The following is a 12,907-nucleotide window of genomic DNA, read 5'->3' on the forward strand; positions in this document are numbered from 1 at the left end:
ACCTAATGCTAATTCCACAGATAATATAAATCCAGTCCCATTCATACAATGCATTAAACACTGATTCAACCACCACCACACAAAAAGTACATCCACAGATCCGTGATTAGCACACATATGACTCTAAGAACAGGCAATTAAACTCGGTTTGTGTAAATCAGCTAGTCTTTATGAATTCATATGGTTCATTAATTCTAAATGTCTGCTTCATCATAATTTAGTATTAGCTGGACTTGGCTAATGCAGTACAACAGAATACGTCACCAATGCACCATACTGTAGCACTGTGAGATAAAATCCACAAACAACACAAGACTTTCTCTCCATCTGCTGTCATTTTGTGCAGACAGACAGAAGTATGACAGAAAACGCTGCAGAACAACAAAGCAATATATCAACGGCAAGCACTGTGATACTACACATCAGGAAATGATCAGCACTGCGACTCACTCCAACTAAAACTGATCTGAAGCCAGCCTGTGCTTTATAAGCTGGAGTCTGCCAAATGAAACTACCTTTAGTCAGCTTTCCAATTAAAACTTTTAAAGCTGAAGTGTGTAATTTCTTGTGCTAATAGTGACACTTATAGAAAGTGTAAAAAAGAAAAATCACACCACTGATTGAGTCACAAGTGTCACACTGCTTAAATAAACAGAAATCACAGCATAAAAAAAAATGAAAGAAATCTAAAGAACATTAATACATTTTATAAATAAATAAAATGCTGGTTTGGTTGGCTAGATGGATGGATGGATGGATGGATGGATGGATGGATGGATGGATGGATGGATGGATAGATAGATAGATAGATAGATAGATAGATAGATAGATAGATAGATAGATAGATAGATAGATAGATCGGATAGATAGATAGATAGATAGATAGATAGATAGATAGATAGATAGATGTTTTTTAAGTCAATTTATTTTTCTCATCTTGTAAGGATGTTTAGATATTTTACTGGAAAGCAAGAGAAGAATACTCATTAGAAAATAATTTTTTTGCTGTAATGTTTGAAAAGCACAGTGTTTACACTCCTCACGAAGTTGACCTACAAATGGCTGACTCATAGTTGTCTCTGCATATTAAACTAGAATATAAAGAAGTATTTTAGAAAATCACATTTTTAGTATTTTAGCATGAAAAAAATTACATACTGTACTACACTTTGTACAATAATCTAACTGCTATTTAAATTTACAAAAGTATTGCCCTCTATACAGTATCTCTTTCTAAACTGTGCATTTAGCTGTGCCGCTGTTCCCTGTTTACTCACTGACAGTTTTTCAGCCTCCTGGGTGGCTCACCTTACGTTTCAACCAACAGCTTACAATTTTCTGTAGCTCATTCTATCTGCTAGCCCTGTGGATCTGTAGAGGATTACTGATGGAACTGTTCAGTAACTCAAAAGCTGACCTGCACTACTGCTTGGCTACTACAGTACTTATGACCTTTGGAGAAGGTATTCTAAAAATAACAAGTGATTAGGTGAGGAAGAGCAAATAGTGGCATAATGGGTTCAGGAGGTTTAAAGCACAAGTTTATTCATTTATGATTGAATGTAACAGCTTAAAGAGAGAAGTTTCAGGAAATGTTTTCAACGGCGCATTGCAGGTCTTACTAGGACATGATGTAAATGTTTTTCTAAACAGAAATCCTGCAAAGGTAGAAAATAGTTTTATATCAAATTATGTGATGTTATATTGATACTATTAATGTGTCTGCAATGCTTTTAAATAGCACTTAAAGTTTGGTGATATGCCCTGATTGACGAGAATTTAATAAACACTCTGATGCTATTTTAAGTGTATTCCCTACCTTGAAGTTCAGCTTAAACCATAAAGGATACACTGACATTAAAATTCTGGCGATACAAAAAGCTGCTAATTATTTTCATGTTTTGGATGATAACGATAATAATGTAAAAAATTCATCAAATTTCTACAGTGTTTTGACTAAATAAAAAAAAAAATATTAAAATTATTTAAATTTTTTATAATTTAATAATTTAATAATTATTTACTGTTTGACAGTTTTTTTAACACTTTTTGCAAAAACACAACACACAATTCTTTATGTAATACACAAAAATCTAACAGGAATTAATATTATGGGCAAAGCTGTTTGCAAATGTTTGCTTTTGAGATGTGTTTGTGAGGTTTTGAATGCAGTGCTTCATTTTCAAAGAGATGTGAGGCGTTTTGAATTTTTGTGTGTGCAATTCTTGGATTTGTGTGTTTTGAAAGTTTGCAAAAAAAAAGAGGCAAAGTTTTGAAAATGTGTGTAAGCAGTTGAAACAAAAAACGTAAAAGATTATGTTAGATTACTGCAAAAGCAAGTCCGTACAATGAAAGGAATAGTTCACCCCAAAAAGCAATATTCTGGATATAGAATTTATATTTTAGCCAGAATGGTTTGAAGCTAAAATGTCTTAATGATGGATTTGTTTCTTACAAACACACAGCTTTTGGGGCAGAAGGTCGCAGGTTCGAGTCTCGGTGCTGGCAGGAGTTGTAGGTTGGTGGGGAGTGAATGAGCAGCGCTCTCTTCCACCCTCAATACCCATGGCTGAAATGCCCTTGAGCAAGGCACTGTACACCCCCCCATTGCTCCTTGGGTGTATGCACTTGGATGGGTTAAACGCAGAGCACCAATTCTGAGTATGGGTTACCATACTAGGCAAATGTCATGACTTTTTTCACTACCATAATATTTTAATTTATTGACTTTTTTCATGTTTATTTATTATGATTTATTATGATGTTTTTACCAGTTGTTTAGAAGATTATTATGATGGTATTAATTCACTGCAGAGGATCCATTGGTGAGCAAGTGTAGTAATGCTAAATTTCTCCAAATCTGTTCTGATGAAGAAACAAAGTCATCTGCATCTTGAATGGCCTTATTGTGCATATATTTTTAACATGTTTTCAATTTTGGATGAACTATTCCTTTAAATATACATTATTGAGTGCTACCAATATAAACTCTAATATCAGTCAGTAACTGGAATGGCATCGATATATTGTGCATCCCTAATCTCCCAAACATTTACCAACCACCTAAAGCTCAATCTGTCTAGTAAAGCATCCACGAAGCAAGGACACCATTTAGTGATACTTACAGCCCACCATCATCATGGCCACCGAGAAGATCTTCTCCCCGTCTGTGGTAGGTGCAATGTTCCCAAAGCCAATGGTGGTGAGACTTGTCATGGTGAAATAGAGAGATGATATGTAGAGTGTGTGCTTACTGGGACCGCCTTCCCAGTGGCCAGAGCCACTGGCATTGTAGCGGTATGGTGTGCCAATACTGATAGCCAACTGATAAAGCCAGCTCTCCCTCTTGAGGTTGTTGGTGCCCTCATCGATGATCTCATAATCACCAATGCTGTACCAGATGCAGGCCAGCCAATGTGCCACCAGGCCAAAGACACAACACACCAGTAAAACTAACACAGCAGCACCGTATTCCAGATAGTGGTCCAGTTTGCGTGCCACTCGACCCAGACGGAGTAAACGCACCACTTTCAAAGAACTGAATAGGCTGCTGAGACCCTGGCGAAGAAAAAGAGAATGTATCATCAGAGATGGTAACAACATGTTAACACTAGCTGAACTCCATCACAAATCATGTTTTAAACATATTGGGGAAAAAATCCACATGGCACAACTGATCAGCAGCCAATGAACTTGTTTCTCAACATTCAAATACTCAAATACGCTTCAGAAACCCTCCACCTTCCCCAGCTCCACCTGTATAGATCTACTACATTTTTTTTTATTATTTTATCAGTTTATCAGTTGGAAAAATCCTTCCAACAAATGATTGCAACTATATTGTTACTCTGTCGTTATCATTATATGGTGTGAACGTCCCAAATCTAAAATAAATAGAACAATATTTATAATTTTATCTTATCATTATCATATCTTAACAAAACAATATTTTGACAATATTTTCAAAAAACTGTTGTACTTTTTATAAGAAAAAATAGTAAAATATTACGGCAAACAAGACAATAAGAATTTATTTTTGGAGAATTGAATCCTTTTATGGGAGTTTTTAATGAGACTGAAATCAGTTGTATCACTTTATGTCCAAAAAATGATCAAAGCTTATTTTAATTTAGAAATGATTCATATTCTTTAAGAGTTATGTTCAAGTCATTGTATGTATCAAAATACATTTCTGTATTTTAAAAGAAATCCAGACAAAACAAATAAATAAATAACTTTTTACATTTTACTTTAATGCAGCATATTATTGAGTAGTGTTGGCTGGTGACATACTTCTCTGTGTGCAATGTAAAACGAGCTGGAAAGAAAACAGTTGTGTAAGAAAATGCTTAGAAACATAAAGACATATTCATGTTGGCATGTATTGTTTTTATATTGATAAGGTGCACTTGAAAGGCTTAGTTAACATAGTTCATGACTTTAAAAAAAAGTCAGGAGTAGATTTCAAGGTGAGATCATCCATGTTCACTTGAACATGAATAATAATTCCAGGTTGATGGGTGTCATATAACTCCAGAGACCTGCTCTTTCAGCCTATAGCCACTTTGATCTGACACCTTTCATGTCAGAGGAGGAGGAGAGGATGGATAGCTGGGATTCCTCGACTGATCCTACCACTCCATCCGCCACATCCAAAGAGAATCTTTAATCTCATGAGTGAACAAAGTTGTTTTATTGATCAGGCAAATTCTTTTGAGCTTATGAAAGATTACAGTTTATAGTTTGGATGTATGTTGTGGAGTCTGTATCATTAAAGGGTGGAATAAATATAGTCTTTTTGGCTCTGAAAGCAAAATAAAGAGGATGCTTTCACTCAGCTACGCCCACGCTTGCACTCTATCCCTTTGAACAAAAGCTTAAACATTACTTGTCAACTTCAGGCCAATGCAGATTATAGGCTTTTAAAGAAAAAGCCCACTCTGATTAACATATATTTGTAAGAGTTTGCTTAACGTACACAAAATACGGCATTAACTTATTGGAAGGCCTACATAGAATATGCAGACATGGTCTGCAAGCATTGTAGGGGGAGGTCTGTAGAATGGACTTAATATGGTGTTTTACTACAATCTAAGGGTTCACAGTTACAGAGGTTTATTTGCTGGAGTTTGCTTGCTAAAAGGCGTTTCTACACACAATGCAATATCCAACTGAATCAGGAATCAGAACACATGACCCAACTGTGTGCACTACCACTGAAAATGAAGAACCGTGTCCAGTGTTGCTCAAAATTTGGGAACACACCAATATTAAAATTCTAAACAATACAACCAATAGCTGATAGGTTTTTTCCTTGTAAAAAAGTTTTTAAATGTAAAACACAGAGGAAAAGTGTAGGTACAATTAAATATTGAATAAATTAAAGCTCTAATATCAGCTGAAAATTACTTTATTAATATGCATTATTAAATATTTAATAAATATTAGTAAATATTAAGTATAAATATTTAATAAACACACAAGCGGCATGAGCCAATATACATTTACAATATACTTTTTTAAATGACAAATCGCTAACATTAAATTCCCATACTATATTACCTAAATAATTTAAAAAATAAAGCATTTAAAAAAAAATATATGTGAAATTTAAAAAAGTTAATTATTTTTTTAATGGATATTAAGTTTGAAATTTAAATTGTAATGTTCATCATTTATTTTTAATCAATAGCTGAATCTAATTCTGTACTATTTTGTCTAAATAAAAATAAAATGCAAAAAATCTAAAATAGTCTTAAATGCTACAAGTGAATTTAGACATCACAACACTATAATGTACAGAATAAAAAATATATATTCATTTTGAGATCTCTTAAAGATTACATAATTTAACAGTATTAAAAATATTAGTGTTTTTAACATTGACTTTAAATGAGCATTAGATAATAAACAATGGTAATATAATTGTAAAAATAGAGGAAATGAGTATAACGATTGATACAAAGAAATTAGCAAAGCTCTAATATCAGCTGATAGTGCATCCATACAGGAAATTAAGCATAAATATATATTAATTTAAATATTTAAACTAATAATAAATATAAACATACAAAGGACATGAGCATGTACAGAACTTTGTAAATGAAGAACATTAAAATTTTACCATGAAAATCAGCCATTTCTTATTGAATTTAATACACAAAAAAAACTCTTTAATGCAATTTTTGTGATTCAACCTGCATGTTTCACAGCTGAACGTTTCTTGTCTTATAGAGGACAGCTGTGAGGTTATCTGGAGGACAAAATGTAATGATTTGTTCTACGCAGACACTTGATTGAATTCACTTTTTATGCTGGTAGAGCGAAAATGAGGGGGTGAGAAGTAAGTATACCTAATTGTTGCATTCTCAACAGCTTGGACTGTCAGCCCAGAACTGTTTATAAATAGTGGCCGTGATGTGTACCTCACAGGTTTAATTAGCATTTGCTCCACTGAGGATTTCTGCTTTTTTGTTCCAGCCGTCACATAATCAAAAGGCTAATTTCTCAAACATGCTTTATGTTCCTGAAAGGAGCAATTTTCCCTAGACACTGACACGGATGAAGGAAGGTAAAAATAGATGTGTTCATTCTGCAATATTGCATGAAATCCTAAGGCTTTTATTACGCTATAGCAAAAAAAAAAAAAACTATGCTAATTTTGGCAACACAGTCAACTCCCCAGGCGGAGCAGCTCCTAATGGATACTTTCCCAAGTAATTTATCATTTTGAGGGTCTATATCTAATTTGCAACTGTGCTTATGTAGCGTTTAGTAAACCATAAAGTTTTTTGTCTTTGTCTTTGAGGCCAAACAGATGAGTAGCTATCGGGTGTGAACATCAGAGGTTATGAGTGCTCATAAATGTTCAGTTAGATGTGACGACCCCACAGTTGTATCATGGGATAATGGAAGAGAGAAACATTAATGCCTATTGGTGAAACATGCTGCGTGTGGTTGTGTGTGTCAGGGTATGGGGAATGAAGCTTGTGCTGTCTAATTTGAATTGACTCGCATCTAAAATCACTTTAGATAAACAAACACACTAAGGGGTGCAGCATTCAGAGCAACATTAGCATAAATTAGAGAGCCATTAGTGCATCTCTGCTCAACATTGAATAGGAGAGAGGTTACCGAACTGTTGTACAAATGAGAAAATGGGACAGAAGAGCCTTAAACAACCCAAGAAAGGAGAGCGAACTTACAGGCAACATCGAGTCCTCCGCACGTGTGGCGTTGCGTTGAGAGTGGGCCGCAGCTGGCAAGTGGCCCACTGCAGAAGAGTCTGCAATGGGATCCTAAGTCAGAAAGACAGAGGCAGACGTTTCACTTCATGCCAAACGCTTGCGCATGCATATAATAAGCCCAGAGATGGACTTTAGGATTCAAGAGACCCATTTACAGATATTAGATCTGAACAGCAGCACACACTGAACGCATCAAACTAATTAGTATGAACGGAACAGCAGATGTATGCGGGAAGAATGTCATATCAAGATGCTAAAAAAAAAAGTGTTCTATAACAACAACTGACATGTCCTAATATGCACTTTCAGAAAAACCTTTGTGTGAAATGATTAAAGGAATAGCTCACTTGAGATTTCTGTCATCACTCATTCACCTTCACATTGTTTCAAACTGATATAACTTTCTTTATTTTGTGCAACACAAAAGCTATATACCAGTATATATATATATATATATATATATATATATATATATATATATATATATATATATATATATATATATCAGTATATTCATATTGCTCTTTTCCACACACAAAAACTATACAGTGTTCAAATATAATGGCTGTCAAGTTTCCAAAAAGAATTGAAAGAATTGAAGATAATATACAATAGATTTTAGTGAGGAACAAACACAACCACACCATATACTGTATGTCTTACAGATAACATATATTGAAAAAGATTTTAGAAAGATTTTAGTTTTTTAAAACTCTATTTTTATATTTTAAGAATTTAAGTTTAAATTTAGGTTTACAGTTTTTTGTAAGTGTTAATTCTTAATACTTAATATTATGCAATTTTGCTTTTCAGTAAATGTATATTTCGTTCAATCATCTTTCTTTTAACCACACTATAGATAGTGATAAATAAACTAAATACTTTTCTATTGAGGTTTATGTTTAAAAAACAATTTGCTGGAAAAAAAAAAAAAAAACTTTAAGATATGAAGTCTTAATATCTTATTCAGTTGTGCTTGTCAAATAAATTAATTTTTCATTTAAATTTATTAATTTTAAAAGAAATTAAGACAAAAATATTAATTAAGAAAAGTATTTTTGTAGTGCAGGCCACAACCTCATTGTACAGGTGGTACAGGGCACTGGTTACCAAAATTCCATACACAAGAACAATTATTAAATATTTAAATATTTAATAGGCATATAAGCAATAAGAGCTGCCTTGGTCACTGTATAATTGGGAAATTGTATGGTAAAGAGCTTCTTAATCATTTCATTTTGGGAAAAAAAAAAGTCATACAAGTTTGAAAACGATACGTGAAGGACTTAATGAACTTTCATTTATATATCCCATTAATACATGCCAGAAAGAGCAGGTATTACACAACACAAGTCAAGAGACCAGAATAGCCAATAAACAGGGACATGTGGCCCACAGGGGACACAAAGACAGAACAGTCTCCAGTTCATAGAAAAACATCTGACAGCTGCACATCAATCCCAATGACAGACAGTCGCACACACATTGTAGCATTTTATTAGGAGCAAACTTTTTTTTTGTGAGTTCAAATGTTTCAGTTTGTTTAACTTTCAAAGGTACATAAAAACATTAATAAACTGCAAAATAATTTTCTTGGTCTTTGTTATGTTTATTTTTTTCATTTATCACTAATAATTTGTTTTCCAGTTTTAGACAAATCTAACAAACAGCATTGTTGCTAAAAACAAGAAAAACCATTTGATAATTGAGTAATAAAACAATATAAAATTATTAAAATATTATTAGATATTATAATTTATAAAGATTATTATAATTATTTTTAGTGTTGATCATTTGCACTGTCATCTTGATAAATGCCCTTGGTTTTACAGTGCTCAGTGGGGGTCTAACACATTGCACACTATCATTAACACCAGCCAACTCAACAAGTGTCCTGTTAAGATTGTGGTTTTTGTCAGGTTTGGGAGACAATTCACTGGGGGCCAGCTGAGTGTGACATTTCAACAGCAGCTGTGTCAGAGGCCATCAGCTTTCATAAAAAACACTCTCTGCTGATAAATATAAACAGTATGCACAATATAAACATGCACATTGTCATGTATGCACATTCAGAAAAACACATGCATAAATGCATGGGGAAAATGGAGATGAAATTCTCTGAATCCTTTTGAGTTTGATCACTCAAATGTTCTGTTCCTCCACTTTTAATTCTCTAACTATATCTGATTCCTTCTTTATTAGTACTGCAGCTTTATTAGTATATCTACGGCTGTCTTAATAAAGGTTCTTAAGTGTTTCTCTACAGCATATGGGTTCATTTTTCATTGTGTTGGGTTTTTGAATTGCTATATTGCTCTATGAAATTGAAAAAAACAAATCTTGCAATTATATTATGGGTCACCTCAGCTTATCAGTTTCTGTTTTTTGCTTTGTTTTTTTTGTTTGTTTTTTTTTAAGCACAAGATCATAGATGGTTTTCTAAAAAATTAGAAGTTAGATATTAGAACACTTTGTGATTAATAAAAATTGTCTCAAATGTCAGTTTGGAAATACTTTAGACTGTTTAAATGTGAGTTCCTGTTGTATGATGTATCTACAGTATATATATATATATATATATATATATATATATATATATATATATATATATATATATATATATATATATCATCTAACTAGAAATAAAACAAACATAGGTTGTGTTTAATCAAAGAATTATCACTAAGTGTAAAGAATTATCACTAAGTGTAAAGAAATAAAGCAGCTTCACAAACAAGCATTACTCCTCTCCTTTTTCAGCTACAGACCATCTATCTGAGTCATAACCTTAGCTGAACTCAGCCTGAACATGCAGATTTCAACCACAGCAGGAGTGATACAGCAGTGCCACACGGTCCTACATGCCACAGGAACACTTTTGTTGAGAACTGGGCACACTGCAGATTTGGAACTTCATTGTGTTCCAGTGATGCAGAGACTAATGCATTCCAACAACATCACCACAATGGGAAAAGATGCCTGTTGCCAGGGCAACCGTGAACTTACAGCACCAATAGGAATCCGAGGAGTTATTTTATTGGATAAATATATCATACCATACATATGGAGATTAATAATGTAAAGAAGCTCAAAGCAGAATCATATTTTATTCTGAATGTCCACAGTCGCCCAATTTAACCTACAGCCATTAGGACGCCTGTGCCCATTTAAAGTTTTTCGGATGATAACTTCCATGCAGCTCTCTATATTAGATCCTTCAGACAGATTAAAAAAAAATGGCAAGTAAAATCTCCCACTGATCCTCCAGAAGAACTTGAAGTACACAGAAGTTCAAAAAGAGCACTGGAAGTGCTTTTCATTCGGTGACCTCTCAATATATCTTCTTTTATGTTTATATTAATCTTTGAGTCGCAGAAACCTTCTCATTTGGCAAACACTGCCTCCTGTGGCGAATATATACCACAGCAGCTCTAAACATTGAAAGGTCTCACACACAACTGATATCACACAACCATCTCAGTCCGTCCTAGCCTCTACTTCAACACACATCTACACAGACTCCAGAAATCATGCAGCCCACTTATCATTGATCTGTCTGTTTGGTCTGAAACCATTTAGGCTAATGCCCAGTATCGTGAGCAGCCACTGATATGGAAAGAGATGGCAATAATGGATATAGTTTTCACGTCAGAGCTTCAGCTTCAAGAAATGTTGGAGGGAAGGGGGTCCACTCAATCCCACTCCTTTCTATCAAGAAAAATAAAGCATTCCTGACGTGCATAAAAACGTACATGCAACACCACTCGTGCAAGTTAAATAGACGAACATGAGCTGCATTCGTTTCTTCTCAGATAGAAATGTATGCTGGAGAATTCCTGTGCAAACAGTAATTGCCGCAAACAAGATGCACAGATGAATAATCACCAACTTTAGTAACATGGAGGAGGATTAATTGTAATGCAAGAGCTGAGTAAAGAAAAATTGATTGGAATACTCCATAAATATAAAACCAAAAGTAATAAAATCTAAGAAGATGAAGGTTTATTGACTTGTGCTTTTGCCTATAATTGGTCATTGGAGAACAATCAGATATGTTATATCTGATCAAATAAACTGTAAACAAAAAGATTTGTGTTTGGCAGTAATTTGGATGAAAGGCAAAATGCACAGAGTAAACTGTTTCAAGGTCTTCTGTAGTTAAATCATTTAAAGGGATACTTCACCCAAAAATGAAAATGTGATGTTTATCTGCGTACCCCCAGGGCATCCAAAATGTAGGTGACTTTGTTTCTTCAGTAGAACACAAATCATGATTTTTAACTTCAGGCGTTGCAGTCTCTCAGCCATATAATGCATGGCAATGGACCATTGACACTAGAGTAAAAATAACTGTTTTCTGTTTTAATATATTTTCAAATGCAATTTATTATTGTAATGGTAAAGCAGAATTATCAGCAGTCATTGCTACAGTCTTCAGTGTCACAATGATCCTTCAGAAATCTTTTGAATATGCCGATTTGCAGATCAACAAACATTTATTACTATTATTTTTATTGTTATCAATGTTGAAAACAGGTGTGCTGCTTTATCTTTTTGAGTAATGATAAATTTTTTCACAACTTTTTGATGACAGTTCAAAAGAACAGTATGTACTGTATTTGCAACAGAAATCTTTTGTAACATTATAAATGTACTTACTGTCACTTTTGATCAATTTAATGTGCTACTGAATAAAAGTACTGACCGTAGCATATATATATATATATATATATATATATATATATATATATATATACTGTAGCTACATTAATATTGCTCAAATAAATGTCTATCTTCAACACTGTGCTTACCTCATCCACGTTTTCAAAGGCATTAATGATGTCATAGGGCAGGCAAGACAGCAGGTCTATGACAAACCAGGTCTTCAAGTAGTTCATGCGTATGAGCTTCGGGTCAGATATGACCTCTCCTCCAGGTCCCACAAAAGTTGTATGAAAGTTCAACACAATATCCACAAGGAAGATGACATCCACCACGCTGTCCAGTACCAACCACACCAGGTTGTTCTGTTTAGTCTTAAAGGACACATTGTAGGGCACCATGATGGCCGTGTAGAAGGTGAGGATGAGGATGACCCAGTCCCAAGTGGTCTTAAAGGTGCAGTAGTGCAATATAATGTGAGGTGGAGTTTTAGGAGCCTCTTGCTTATATTGAGGGAGGATGTCAGAGCCCAGCTGAAGAGCCTTGGAAAGACAGAAATTAAAGTTAATTAAAAGATTGAGCGAGATACAAAAGAAAATATTATACATTAAAAAAAAAAAAAAAGAATTATGATGTTCTGATGTCACTACAAGGTTTCTTAAGTGCTCCCTTATCAACTAGTTTTGCTTTAAAGACAACCAGTTTTGCTGATGAATATCTATGCTGGCCGGAAAATCATCCTCGTCTAAGCTGGTCTTTTGCCCTGTCAAAATTATGCACTGTAAGGAATATATACCTCATGAAAGGGCACCATAAGATATAATACAGTGAAAAGTTTTAGAGACATAAAGCTTATGTCAGCAGTCATTGGACAGCTGAGTCAACTATCATTTGTCTGGAAATGAAGTCAGATTTTATTTCTGCCATGTGGGACTGAAGACAAAGGCAGCTGACCTTTTTGTATGTGCATATATATGTGTGTGTGGGTCAAGTTTTGC

The 12,907-nt window shown here is 34.1% G+C and overlaps 1 pseudogene; it reads right to left on the minus strand.

The window, feature by feature from the left end:
* The window catches only part of LOC109100695, a 78,553-nt pseudogene that overhangs the window by 39,498 nt on the left and 26,148 nt on the right, over positions 1-12,907 (minus strand).

The sequence above is a fragment of the Cyprinus carpio genome, chromosome B20 (genome assembly GCF_018340385.1).
Source record: "Cyprinus carpio isolate SPL01 chromosome B20, ASM1834038v1, whole genome shotgun sequence".
Classification (NCBI taxonomy): Eukaryota; Metazoa; Chordata; class Actinopteri; order Cypriniformes; family Cyprinidae; genus Cyprinus; species Cyprinus carpio.